The sequence below is a fragment of the Sinocyclocheilus rhinocerous genome, unplaced genomic scaffold (genome assembly GCF_001515625.1).
Source record: "Sinocyclocheilus rhinocerous isolate Xijiao unplaced genomic scaffold, SAMN03320098_v1.1 scaffold688, whole genome shotgun sequence".
Lineage (NCBI taxonomy): Eukaryota > Metazoa > Chordata > Actinopteri > Cypriniformes > Cyprinidae > Sinocyclocheilus > Sinocyclocheilus rhinocerous.
In genome coordinates this window covers 2,111,709-2,126,831 of record NW_015651641.1, presented here as the reverse complement: position 1 = coordinate 2,126,831, position 15,123 = coordinate 2,111,709, and positions in this window count along the sequence as shown.

The following is a 15,123-nucleotide window of genomic DNA, read 5'->3' as shown; positions in this document are numbered from 1 at the left end:
GAGTTGTACAGTATGAAAGTTATTTTCCTTAACCAGGGAATTAACGTTCTTAGAATTGACAGACAGTTGACCCTGAGAGGTCAAGTAAATATCTACAGCGGATCTAAATATTTATAATTAATTATAACTAGTTATGATTAATTATTCATATTTCCCCATGAGCTGATTCGCTACACTATACAGTAAGTGCACAGCTGAGGCACTGAATGCAGTTTCATAATTTATAGTAATGGAGATTTTAATAAAAAGTAATGCTACAGGTTAAGGTTGTCCACATTGCCAACTCTCTCTCTCTCACACACGCACATCCAAGTAAAAAGTCACATTACAGATAGATGGTAAGAGTGAGTATATCTGGATCTCTGCCATGTAGTAAAAAGAGTGCAAAATGGATTACAGACAGTTTACACTGTGTTTACCCAGGATGTACATTGCACATTGTGACTTGTCAGCTGATATTCTAAGGATGGTCATAGCTTGCTAATTTACCTAGTCGTTAAGACAACTGCAATACTTTTAAAATCTATGCAATTGAAAAAGCACACTGTAAGGACATGGTGTCCAGAAAACTGGTCAATTAATCACATAAGGTGTAAAGTCGTAAGTGTTTAATCAAATCATTTGATCATATGCAAACTCTAATTAAATTTTTTGTTGAAGCATTCTGTTCATGATTCGGGTCCAGACATTGCCAAACTGGTGGGGCTTATTCCACGCAGAACACAACATATTATCTTCTTGCCTGTCAGCTCTTCTAACAGTAACTGTTACAGCACGGGGAGGGTGACAGCACAGCTGTATTCACTGGGCATCATGAGTGTTAAGCAGAACCTGCTGGGTCTAATAGCAGCTTCACCCCATTTCCTGCCTGTCAGGACAAAATGTTAGCTAGTCTCGTCTGTACACACTAGACTCTTTAGTTTCACTAAACTAAAGAATTATTTCACCTTTTAATTTATTTAGAGGCACTCTTTTACCATATTCAATGATTTTAAGCAAATACTGCACTACACTGAAAGGTTGCAGCTATCAATCTGATATTTCATATATATTACATTAATATTTTGTATATCAAATAATTTGAGTGTCAATTAGATATATTTATATATTACATATTCATAATAATGAGTACATAATCTTCAGACATAATGATGATCTTAACTGCTTTGTTGACAATAGGCTTTAAAATTATGTGAGCTATGTTCTGAGATCCTTTATATCCAATAATAATGCAGGTTTGTAAACAAACTATTTCCTGTAATATGTGCTAGCAAGAAAAAAATCCTGTAAGGCAGTCATTGAAATTCAGATACTGTTCTCTGTGTTATTCTCCAAAAGCATTTAATGGCCAACATGATCTTTACTGTGACTCCAACATTGAGTATTTAGGTTGGCGGCTTTCAAGGGCACATTTTGGCTGGCTGCCACATGTCTCCAATAGGCTAAAATGAAAGTCAGGGACAGCACATTTTATGATGGATTTTTAACTTAACATTTAATACAGGAAACGACGTACTTTCAAATGGAGCACTTTAAGAAATATTTGAATTACTTTAAGTTAACAACACCTGCTACAGGAACATATAATAAAGGTATACATTAAATCATAAAGAATAGTCTGAATTTCATAAGCCACATTTAAATATTCCTATAATATGCTTAATCTCTGTCTAACATCACCCAAACAGTTGTATTCACGTGATAAGAGCACAGCTGGCAGAAACCAATAATCAGACACTCTTTGAAGGACCAATGAGGCCATTACTGATTTGTGAATAAAAAGGCCTGGTTAAACTTGCTATAATTAAATGAGACTGTGAACCAATTTCTGTGACATTCATTCCCAGATAGCTCCGGTATCAAAATATTTCAGATTCCTGCCTAATTTGCAATTATAACAAAGAAATAGATATTTCTCAGAATTTGTAATAAGAAACTATCTGCTCACAACTCCACAGTGGAGGCACTAGTACGGGACTTGACGTCAGAAACTTCCTTAGCCCCGGCACAGCCAACCCCCCCTCCCCCTAACTCCCAGTGTCACTTTCATTAACATTGAAAAATAAACATTAAAAACCTAAAAAAAAAAAAAAAAAAGTACCTAATATGGGGCCTATAAACAACTGACATTATGGGGGAGGGGTCAATTAGGCGCACTAAGCCTTAGGTAAGTGCGCATTAGCGTTCATTTTAAGTTTAGTATCAACAGCTATCACGATGGAGCGCTATTTAATATCAAGTAAAAGACCGCAAATTTCAGACACTTTGCAGAATAGATGTGAACAATAATACAAGTCAACAGTCTCAAGCCCTCTTTACACTAGTGCGTTTTCATTTTAAAACGGCGTTTTAAAATGAAAACGATCCTAGTCTACACTTGCGTTTCAGAAACGTTCTCCGTCCACACTACACAACCGAAAACGCATGTCACGTTTTCGAGGGTCAAAAACGCCAGAGTAGTGTAAACAACAGGCGTAACAGTGGCAAAAGTTATGCGTTTTAGAACTAAAACGCACTAGTGTAAACGTAGCCTCAGTCTGAAGTTCAGTTTGGAGAGGAGTCTGTCGTCACACAGAATAGCAACTCTTTAAAAAGAGCTTATGTGGAAATAGTTTTATGAATTGTCGGCACTTTATCTACTGTAAAAAATTGTTAGAATTTACAGTGTTTTCCTGCCAGTTGGCATTGAGAGTGACTGACACTTGATGGTCAAAAAAATGAGTAAATAGATGTGTAAAAAAGAAAAGAAAAGAAATTTAAAAAAAAAGAAAAAAAACTACTTTCTCTCTTTTCTATGTGCATTCATAAATTGTATTAATTTGTAAGTGTCATATTTGGCACTTGGCATTAGAAGTTATATTACTAATAACAGTGGATTATGAGAAGTTTAATAACACAGAAAAAAAAAAGATTTTTACTGTAGTTACTGTATATAAATAAGCTAATAGCCTCAATTTTAATTATCCTCACAGCGCGCCATACGGTAATGCGCTATGAAATTATTGCGGCGCAAAAATGCCAATTTTTGATGCTTTGTTTTGACAATTATCTCTGGCTATCGTCGACACATAATACGACGCATCTCAGCACGGGGAGGCCACTGTGTGGAAATAGTTGTATGAATTGTCGGCACTTTATCTATTGTAAAAAATGGTTAGAATTTACCATGTTTTCCTGCCAGTTGGCATTGAGAGTGACTGACACTTGATGGTCAAAAAAATGAGTAAATAGATGTGTAAAAAAGAAAAGAAAAGAAATTTAAAAAAAAAGAAAAAAAACTACTTTCTCTCTTTTCTATGTGCATTCATAAATTGTATTAATTTGTAAGTGTCATATTTGGCACTTGGCATTAGAAGTTATAATACTAATAACAGTGGATTATGAGAAGTTTAATAACACAGAAAAAAAAAAAGATTTTTACTGTAGTTACTGTATATAAAAAACAAGGTGGCTGAATTTGCATGTTTAGAAAGCTGAAGCTTAGGCATCCATTACTTTCTCTCAATTTAATTAGTTTTTTAGCACCCCTCTGAACTGTTAAGTAATATAATATTTCAGGACTCAACAAGAAGAACAGCACAATGTCCTGAGCCAGTGTGAAATATTGGTTTGTAAATTCTGCTGCCTTCTGTAAAACTGAATTATTTAGCTGACTGACACGTATTAGAATTTCTGCAAAAATATATAGACTACCGGTCAAAAATTTGGAATATTTAAGATTTTCTAAATGTTTCTGAAAGAAGTCTCATGGTCACCAAGGCTGCACTTATTTGATCTAAAATAATAACAATAATATTGTGAAATATTATTACAGTTTAAAATAACGGTTTTCTGTTATCGTATATTTTAAAATCTATTATTCCTCTGATGCAAAGCTGAATTTTCAGCATCATTACTCCAGTCTTCAGTGCCACATGATCCTTCAGAAATCATTCTAATTTGCTGATTTGCTGGTCAAAAAAAATCCATATTATCAATGTTAAATACAGTTGTGCTGCTTAATATGTTTGTGGAAACAGTGATACACTACCATTCAAAAGTTTGGGGTAAGATTAAAAAAGGATGCATTCAATTGATCAAAACTGACAGTAAAGACATTTATAATGTTAGAAGAGATCGATACAGGTGCATCTCAATAAATTAGAATGTCGTGGAAAAGTTCATTTCAGTAATTCAACTAAAATTGTGAAACTCGTGTATTAAATAAATTCAATGCACACTTGAGTACATGTACAGTAAATTAACATACTTTCCAGAAGGCCAACAATTCATTAAAAATGTTTTTTTTTATTGGTCTTATGGAGTATTCTAATTTGTTGAGATAGTGAGTTGGTGGGTTTTTGTTAAATGTGAGCCAAAATCATCACAATTAAAAGAACCAAAGACTTAAACTACTTCAGTCTGTGTGCATTGAATTTATTTAATACACGAGTTTCACAATTTGAGTTGAATTACTGAAATAAATGAACTTTTCCACGACATTCTAATTTATTGAGATGCACCTGTATTTAAAATAAATTATGTTTTTCATGCTTGCTTTTCAAAGAATCCCGGAAAAAAATGCAGCTCGGTAAAAATTGTTTTCAACATCGATGAGAATAACAACAACTATTGTTTATAACTGAGCACCAATAATAATTAACAATAACTGAGCAGCAAATCAGCATATTAAAATGATTTCTGAAGGATCATGTTATACTGAAGACAGGAGTAATGATACTAAAAAGTCAGCTCTGCATGATAGAAATAAACTACATTTTAAAAGATTAAAATAGAAAACAGCTATTTTAAACTGTAGCAATGTATCACAATATCACTCTTAGTATTGAAAAAAATTTAGAAATATATTACAAATATTTCACTGAATTTCCTGTTTCATTTGGAAATGCATTACAGAAGCAAAATGGGTTGTCGAACGGAAGTGGCTTCCTCAAGGGTGCAATGGTTTACAGCTTTGCACCCTTCAGGGACTGAACCAGCAACCTTACCAGACCTTGAGTTTTAACAACCACCACAGCAAACCACCCAGAAACAAATCACACAAAATTATCCAAAAGTAGGTGCTGTCTGCCATTTCATCTGCAGTCAAGAGAGAATGAGTTCATTTATTTGTAATATATTTTAAATGATACAAGTAATACTGTCTATTATTACTTTCTGGTTTCTTATTTTTACTTTCTGGTGTTTGGTGTCTGTGATCACTATTTTGAAGGACTTATCAAGGAGTGAACCGAACTACACAGTTAAGATTAATTCAATTACAATAAATATCCAAACTTTAGTTTATAAAACATCATACTGCATTCAACATTTTCAGATGAACCTCATGAACAGGAAATATTTCACCCAATAACATTAAGATGCAAAAAATTTTCCATTAAAAGACCTTTTATTATCTTTATGCAAAATATATTTTCGTCGTTTGATTTTCAGGTGAAATATGACCTCGACGTTTCTTGACAATTTTCCTACAATTCATCACCACAAGACTGAAAAAGTACACAAAAGAACAAAACTTACCTCCAGAAAAAAAAGACAGTGTAAAAAATTACTTCTGGATTTCAAATTTACCTAATAAACACTCCTGTTATGCAAGGAGTATCCAATCGGCTGCTTTGGCAATCCAACACATCTTGAACAAAGAAGCTGACACAGCCCTCTCCACACACTGACATCGGCACAGTTGAGTGGGTTCCAGTCTAGGCTAGTGTGACACAGTCACAGTGGAGCATCTCTGCCTCAAACAACATCCTCACTCTCTCTCCCTCGCTCTCTTTCACGGTGTCCTCTGGCAATATATTCCAGCACAAAGCTAATCTGGAATTGTCAAAATGCCAGCATTCCGTCTCTCCTCTATTTCCCTAGTCTCTTATCACCATTGCTGTGTGCCCACCTCCTATTAAACATTTCATAAATCAATACACAGAGACAGAAATAATGTACAGTCAATGAATCAAATGACAGAAATGTTATAATACTGCTCAACAATCCACCATAAATAAGGCACGATATGGTACATGATATGACACATAACGTGAATTAAAAATGATCTCTTTAAACAACTTTTAAGTAAAATACTAAAGGGGATTCGCCACATCTTACTATCTACCTAGATTTAAATCTAGATTTAATGTCCTAATTGTGTTTGATTTATGTAGGTAAGACAGCATACAAGAGCCTGTTTTACAGCTAAATCTCCTTCAGTGTAGACATTTATAATAATAAGCTTAACTTGAATAATTCCTTATGTCCTTCTCTGCACAAAAATGCATGTGGCTAAGCATTGTGTTAAACCACACCCATTGTCTCCACTGTATTAATTTAGCAGCTTTTACATAAGCATCCACCACAAGTCTCAAGCAGCAATCACTATAATGGAGCCTCAATGAAGAGTGCCGTATGTGAGACCACTTAATTAGCATGAGCGGTGGAATAAATTACTCCACCTGTATACATTATACATAAAATATAGATATTCTGTAACATAAAATCTTAAACGGGCACTTTTTATCCAAAGCAAACTAAGCTGGAATTAATCTGATCTGCCATTATGATTTTGTGACACTATTAATTTTGACTTATTAAGACGCAATGTGAGCCACATAAGTGCCTGCAATGTTAATTTTTTCTAGTGGCTCACACTCAGTTTTGTGCGGTCAAATGTAAGAAACGAAGGGGGACAACAGCATGGCTAATTACTGGCTGTCAAGATGAGAGAGAGAGAGAGAGAGAGAGAGAGAAGTAACATAGGGCTACATTTATAGAACAAACTGCAGAAATGAAAAAAGGGGGGAAATGTATATTATTACTGTATGTGTGTGTGTGTGTGTGTGTGTGTGTGTGTTATAATTCACTATTTTGTAATATTTTATAATATATTATAATACTTTATAATAAAAAAACAGTTTTAACTGATTTATGCAAAAGTATGGAAATTTAATACTGGCCTTTTATTGTTATCTTTCCGTTAATAAATAATATAATTATTAAAATAATTATAATAAACATATAACATGAACACTTACTGAACATACATTGTAAATCAACATGCTGTATTTACATATTTAACATACTGTATTCCACTACTTTAATAATTAGGCAAAAGCAATAGCCATGTACTTCACTTTGCAAACTTTTAAAGTCAAGTCCCCAATTTCTTTTAACTAGTCATTAAATACACTTCAAGACGCACGCTATCTCTAGCTCCCTGCCTCCCAATACGTAATTACTCCCTGAGACTATCAGCGATATCGGACAGCAACTCTTCAGAGCCTGACCTTGGCCCTTGCAGATTAAGGCTGTGAGGTCTAGGCTGAGAATCCAGCATGCCTTGCCTAGCTTATACGGTACCATAGTGGAATACTTCCACTTTCATTGCACTGATGAATTTACTATCTCCAACCAACAACCAACCAAATTATATCCACAAAGTTAAAAAAAAAACGTACATTTCACAAGTTTAAGTCTTAAATGGTGAAACTCAACCAATCCAAAACAGATGTTCATGAATGAGCTGAGTGGGGTTTGTAATTTAGACTTACCAACTGGAAAGCAATAAAGTTAAGCAGATCAAATTCAAGTGATCATTTTGATTGATAAGATGCTGGTAACTGGTGCAGGTTTATAGGAAAAAAGATATGTGATGGTGTTTGATTTGAAGTGTGAAACTGGAACAACTGAAGAAGGAATAGACAAAGGAGATGGAGGGTATGAGCTCCCTACTATACCTCCTTAAGCTGAGCTCTCACTTTGTTGATTGCTTTAAGCCAGCGCAATCTGGATGGAGAGAATGGCAACGGCGTTCCATCATCCCTGAAGCTAGAAAAATAAAACATTGTATGAAAATGAATTCATGCTATTGAATATTTATTATACTAAATGTACACTGGAAAATCACTGTAAGCCAGTACTATATCTGTACCCTTTGAGAGTTTTTTCAGGCATTTTGTCCACTTTAGAAACCACTTCCTTTTTTATAGTGCTGCTTATACCCCTTCCATTGTCTTGGGAGGATTTCAATCCCTCATCTTCCCCCCAGGAAGTATGTCCATTGGTAGGGTGATGTCCATTTCTGGATGGTCGATAGCCGGTACTGTGGTAGGAATGGTAGGACTCCTCTAACTCTGAACATGCAGCACTCTCCTGACCAGGCTCACTGAGCTGAGAACTAGCTTGGCTGAGGTTCCCTGAAGATCCAAAATGACTGGAGTCCACAGGGCTAGTGTTGTTGAAAAGAAAAGAAAAAGAAAGATAGCAACAAGCGAGTTACAGTAACTGAATTTTTTTAAACTACATCCATTTAGCAAGTCTCCAATTAAGAAACACAGTAAATGCTACACAAAGCTAATGGAAATACAAAGTTACAAGGAGCCAAAACACAGTTACTGTACAAAAATCACATAGCACTGAGAAGAAACAAATCTCACATTGGGAAAGCCACCATTTTCGTAAACTAAAGCTAAAACTAAAGTCAGTAAATGTGTTTTCATGCACATTAATATTCTTATTCAGTATATTGAGATCTTCTGATAAAAAATGAGCCCCTAAATTTTGAATTTGAATATTTCAGACAGCATACTTTAGTATTACTTTTATTTTAAAATCATTTCAATAATCACCACAAAATTCTTGTGGTAAAGGGGTCTTCAGCAGATTTGCATGAGCACTGCTAGAAGTCCTACTCTAATAATTATTTCATCGCAGAGACCAAAGTCCAGAAATTGCTAAATAAACACCATGAAATATACAAATGAGATTTTTTTTAATAGAATCATGGCTGTGCATGTAAACTTAGTGCAAAATAAATGGTTATGAAACCATTTATTATGCTGTTACTAGCCTTTTTGGAATCAAAAGGTCCTTCTTTTCCTGCTGCAATCCTGAAGAGTCATCTGTAGAAAGTGGGGTCTGGATATTTATTTCCAATTCCTTTTGAAGATGAGGATCAGGAGTGAATGAACTGAGTTGGGGTTTATTTGTATCATTTTCTGGGACAACAAATTCTTTCGTTTGGACTTCAGAATTTGCAACAATTTCTTGTTTAACATAAACAGGGTGTGTGATTTCAGAATTTTCTTCCTTTGACATACAATTGTCATGTTCTATTTCAGTAGTTGTACTATCCTCAATGTGAACTTTATTCTTCTGAGCTTTAGGCTGTGTTGTAACAACTGGAGGTCTTTGTTGCTTAGGAGGTTCTGGAGTTTCTTTCTGCCATGGGAAACCCAATTTTGTTCCAAACAAAGATGTTGACGTTTCTTCTTTTGACCTCTCCTCTTGAAATAGACCTGCTGAAAATGACTTAAGTCCAGAAAAAAGCTTGCCACTTTCTGTGTTTGGTATTGAGGGTGGTAAAGAAAAGAAAGATCCAAAAGACTTTCCAGCATCTGCAGCTCCAGCCATGAAACCAAACTTGGGTGCTGATAAACTTGGCATGCCAAATATGGACTGAGAAGGTTCTGTTGATGGAGGATGTTGAGCTACTTTTGAGCTACTGTCTATTGCAGATAATGATTTGTCTGTATCCTTTGCTTCAGGATCAGAAACAATGACAATGGTTTTCTCGTGTATTATTTCACCCTCAGAAGGCTCCTTAACAATTGTTTCACCTGGATGGCAGCTGGAAGCTGCTGTGGGATCTACACTTTCAGCTGTTAAATTACTGAAAGTATCATTAGCAGGCATTTCTTTCACGGGTAAAAGTGTTTCTACTTTATTTTTTTCATCTTTGTCTCCAGACAATGCAACATCCACAGAAGATGACATTGAATCATTATGTGCATTCTGATCTTGGACTGACTGAAGAGACTGAGGAGTACAGGAAACAGATGGTATTATGTCAGCTGCTTTGGGTGCTTCTGGTGATTTAAACATACTGAAAAGGTCGTTTTTGAGAGATTCCGTGGGTAAGCTACTTGGAAGGCCAAAGAATGAGTTTCTTTCTGTGGTTGAGTGTGTTTGTGAGAAGAGACCACCTGATGAATTTGTTGCTGAATTGGCACCAGTAAACAGTTTACACATAAAGCCACTGACTGCTTCAGCTGATGAGTCTATGACAGATTTCTGTTGTTCAGGATATTTAGGAAGTCCCTCAGAGCCAGAGGCATTGGGCTCTGTTGAATCAGTCTGTTTAATATGCTCAGGTTGGTGATCTGTAGTCTGGATTACCGTTTTTGTACTCTGCTCTGAGTTTGAATCAATATCCTTTGATAAAGCATCTCCATGCAAACTAGAATTATTTACGGTAGCATCTAGCTTACTCCCTTCAGCAGCAATTGTCTCAACAATGTGATCTGAACTTTTGTCAGCAATATCAGCAGAGACTGCAGCCATGGAGGCTGCTGTTTTTTCTTGATCGGCCAAGAGAATAGAACGATTGGAATCATCATTCTGGGGTCCAGATTTCTTTTCCTCCATGAAGCCCAAATTTGACAGGCTAAAACCCACAGTCTTTGATTTACATGGAGGCTGCTGTTTTTTCTTGATCGGCCAAGAGAATAGAACGCTTGGAATCATCATTCTGGGGTCCTGATTTCTTTTCCTCCATGAAGCCCAAATTTGACAGGCTAAAACCCACAGTCTTTGATTTGTTATCCTCAGTAGCATCCCCTCGAGAGAATAATGATGCAACCTTCAACAGCCCCTCAGTTTCAGATGGTTTTGATGTTGGCCCTGTTGGACTAGGTGAAGGTGTTGAATTAGGCCCACCGAACATAGAAAGAAGACCTTTTCCAGGAGCATCTTTAGAAGCAACTCCAGATAGAAGACCTCCTAATAGTGAAGAAGACTGAGGAGTGGCTTGTTGTGGACTTGATCCACCAAACACAGAAAATAAACCTTTTCCTGGTAACTCATTAAAGGTAGAAGCCCCTGAACTATTACTCTCAACTTTAGGCCCTGCATTACCTGCACTGGCCTGTGAACTTGATCCAGAAAACATAGAAAACAGATTCTTGCCAGGAATTTCCTTTGATCCTGAGGCACCAGGGAAAATCCCGTCAAGTATAGATCCAGTCTGAGAAGGAGCATTTTGAGAACCTGACCCAGAAAACATTGACAACAAGCCTGAGGTCGCTCCCTCTTTTGGTGGTACTACTCCCTGAGCAGAAGAATTCTCTGGGTGTGCTGGTGACTTGAAAGATTCAGAAGATGCCAGTCTACCATAAACAGCTGTCAATACTTCTTGTGGATCTTTTGTTGCTGACACAGTTGGATCACAGCTTGGTGTAACTAGTGTCTCACTTGACTGATTTATAGCCCCACTGAGGTTTGCCAAAAGACCTTTACCAGGGGTTTCATTTGATAACAAACCACTTAGAAGTAAAGAGGGTTGAGAAGAACCTGGCTGTGGAATTTGTCCAGTGATCAAGAAGTCTTTAACTTGTGGCTCCTTTGACTCTTTACTATCAAGGGAAATAGAAGATGACACTGAATCTGGTTGTTGTGGGGATTGCTGAGGGCTAGGTCCACTAGACAAGGAGGGTATTTGATTTACTGATGGCTCATTTGATGGGACAACAGGCTCAGGGGTCAAGCCTTCCTGTAAAGCTGTTGGGTGGCTGGCTATTCCAGACCCCGAAACTAAACCCTTTGCTGGACTGTCATTGGTTGGTTCCTTTGCAAGAGTTGCTCCTTTTGCAGGAGAAGAGACAGGTTGTGGTGGAGTTTGTTGGGAGTTAGACCCATTCAACAAAGAAGTATGTTTAACTGTCTGCTCATTAGTAGGGACAGTGCCTGGCACTCTGGTGGTTGGTGGTTGTGGGCTTTGTGCTCCAAACATAGAGAATAAACCTTTTGTTGGACTCTTAGTAGAGCTTGAAGATCCACCTAACATACCACCAAAAATTGATCCTGACTGCTGTGAAGGTTGTTGCCCTGAACCACCAAACATTGAAAATAAACTTTTCCCCAGGGGCTCTTTTTGTTGCCTATTCCCTTGGGGTGCAGGCTGTGTGGTAAATCGTGGTTGTGATGTCTGATGTTGATTAGGGCCACTGAACATAGATAGCAATCCTGCTACTGGTGTATCTTCTAGTGGATCAGTTCCAGATCCAGGTAAAGTCTGCTGAGTGCTGGAACCACTAATCATGGAGAGTAAACCCAATGCTGATGTTTCCTTTGGAGGGACAGTGCCTGGTGTGTGTTTTTGATTACAAGAACCCAGTAGTGTTGAAGACTGCTGTGTACTAGAGCCACTGAACACAGAAAATAAATTTAGACCTTGAGTCTCTTTGGGAGGAGCAGATCCTGGTGTGTCCACTTGACTTGCGGATCCAGATGGTGGTGAAGTCTGTTGCATGCTGGAACCTTCAAACAAAGTCAGGATGTTTTTGCCTAGTGGCTCTTTTGCAGATGCACCGCCCATTGATTCTTGAGGAGAGGCAGATCCAGTTTGAAATGGAGCTTGTGGTTGACTGGAACCACCTAATATGGACAGCAGCCCTTTGCCTTCCTCTTTAGAGGTTGTGGTCCCAGAGAACATATCCCCAACAGAGAAACCATACAAATCACCAGATTGCTTGGAGGGGGCTTCTGGTTTTGTCTCCCCAATTGGTGGCATAGTTTGAGATCTTCCTGGCGTTGGTACCTTGTTAGCATTAGGGGAAAATATCTGAGATGCTGAGACACCCCTTCCCTGAAATGACTGTGATACACTAGGTAATTCTGACTGACCATGTTGTCCAGAGATACTTGTTGTTTGTTTTTTCTGAATTTCTTTAGGCATTGTTTTTGTTTGGCAGCAGTCTTTGTTTTCATCATTTATTATAGAAATTGATTGCACGTGTGAGGGAGAATGTTGCAGATTTGTCTTTGGTGGTGTGTTAGAAGGACTTTCTATTTTAAAAATATCACCTATTGACCCCAAGAGGCCAGACTTTCCAGTTTTGTCTTGATTTGTTAATGAATCTTTTATGCCAGCAGAAGCAGATCCATATTTCTCTGATTGTCTATATACTGACTGAGTAGATTTAGAGGGATCTAACCTTACCTCCTCTATCCCCACTGCTGTCTTGAAAAAGTTAAAAAACCCACCAGACTGCTCAGATGACTTTCCACCATGTGTATCTACTGGCTGAGAAACTGGAGAGGCCAATTTGGAGGTTACACTTGAGGAGTCTCTTGAAGTTAAAGTAGTAGAACCAGCAGATGTTAAAGAAACAGAGGACTGTTGTGACATTGTGGCTTGTCTAGCCAGTTTGGGTTTCTGAGATGAGCATAAAGTGGATGCACCTTGAGGAGTTGTGGAAGCTGGTGACTGTGTTGGAGATGATAGTGAAACACCAGATATTGTTGAAACTGGTTTGGATGCCAACTGATTTGTACTCTCTGACTGAGTTGCTGCACAAGAAGAGTCATTCTTTATGATCTTTGATTTAACACTCTGAAAACCTGTTGAGATCATGTTTTTGGCTTGCTGATCACCAAGTCGAGTTTCAGAGGATTTAGTAAATTTGCTTTGAATTTGTCCTGGGTATGGAGCATCTTTGGCATTAGGTGACCTTGAGGCAGTTACATTTTTGATTGATTCTGAATCAGAACTTCTGCCAACAATTGAGGATAGAAAAGAGGATATTTTCTTAATGGATTGATTAGGTTGCTCCTCTCCAGGCTGTACTCTCTTTCTCCACTCATCTTCTGAAACATCATCTATATGCTTTACTTGCACTCCAGTAGATGAACGTCGCCTCTGTTGAGGCTGATAGCAGCTGTAGACACCTGTGGTAGGTGAATTTGTGGTTGCACCAAATGAAATAGAAACCTTCTGGGATAGCAATTCTTTTATTCCTCTGCCATTGAGATTTTCACTATTGTGGTTGGCACCATAATATGAGAGGTCAACAGCTTCCTGAGAAGGATCCCAGTACCCACAATTGTTCTGGAGCTGTTGTTTTGTATCCATCTTAACCTTGTTAAATTGGTAAGTGGAAAAATCCAGAGCTTGTTGTCTTTGATTAAGAATCGAATCCTCAAACATCTGAGAGAAACGCTCTAGGTTCAGATTCATGATTTGATTACCTTTTCTATAGGCTGCCGACAAATCAAGTGGTGCGGTCAGAAGTTCATCTTCACTTTGGCCTTGCCCTGGAATCCAAAGTAGCTCATCTTCATTGTAGAGAGGAATCTTAAAACCACAAACTTTAACCATCTCATTATACAGCCAGGCATTAGGATAGAAGTCCCCTGTATTTCCCCACTCTTGTTCTGGAGTGCATGCATAGACATATTGCCCAGACACATCTGTCAACAGAGCGTAAATGTACTCATAATCAGTGTAGACAAAATATCCACAATCTCCATCATCTGCTGGCCACCACATCCCTTGGTCCAAAAGTGAAAGCCATTGCTGATACCACTCTGACTGCTCAAGATGCACATGTTCCTCCATATCAATGTTGCTTGTTGAAGAGTAGTTCCGATGATTAGGAGATGTAGCTACATTAACATAGCTTCCATTATTCCCAGGTTGACTGCAAATTTCTGATGTGCCTTGATATATATATTGTCCATTAGCAGAGTAAGACAGATGTGGAGGTGTTTCCTCATAATATCCCTCATGATATGAAATACTGTTTAGACTGTAAAAACTATCTGCACTAAATGAGTGCCACTGTCCTAATTTAGCATTATTCTTCATGCTCAAATTCAATACACCTTCAAACTCTTGGCTACTAATCACATCCAAACTATTATGGCTATTCCACAATCTCTGTCTCATAGAACTATGGTGAAAATCTTTGGAATACTCTGGTTGATTATTGCTCTCTCCTTGGTAAGTGTGCAATGTCATCCATGGCTGAGTAACATCTATGTTTATATTATCCAGACACTGGGAAGATTTGTGGATTTGATCGCTAGCTATATTCCAACGTCCGTCAGGATAGCAGTCCAATGACTGATCATTCAGCTGTTGCCACAAAATAGATTCTTGGATCCATGAGTGTTCATCATTGGGACTAAGTCCCAATGCATATGAAGAAGAGACTTGTGGGTAGCCATATTGTTCAGATACAATATGTAAGGATGGATAACTCTGCCTTAAATATTCCTGTGACATTACTGCTTGAGATGGGTGACCAAGAGGGAGGCTACTAAGATTGTCAGTGCTATATGAAGCGTTTCTTA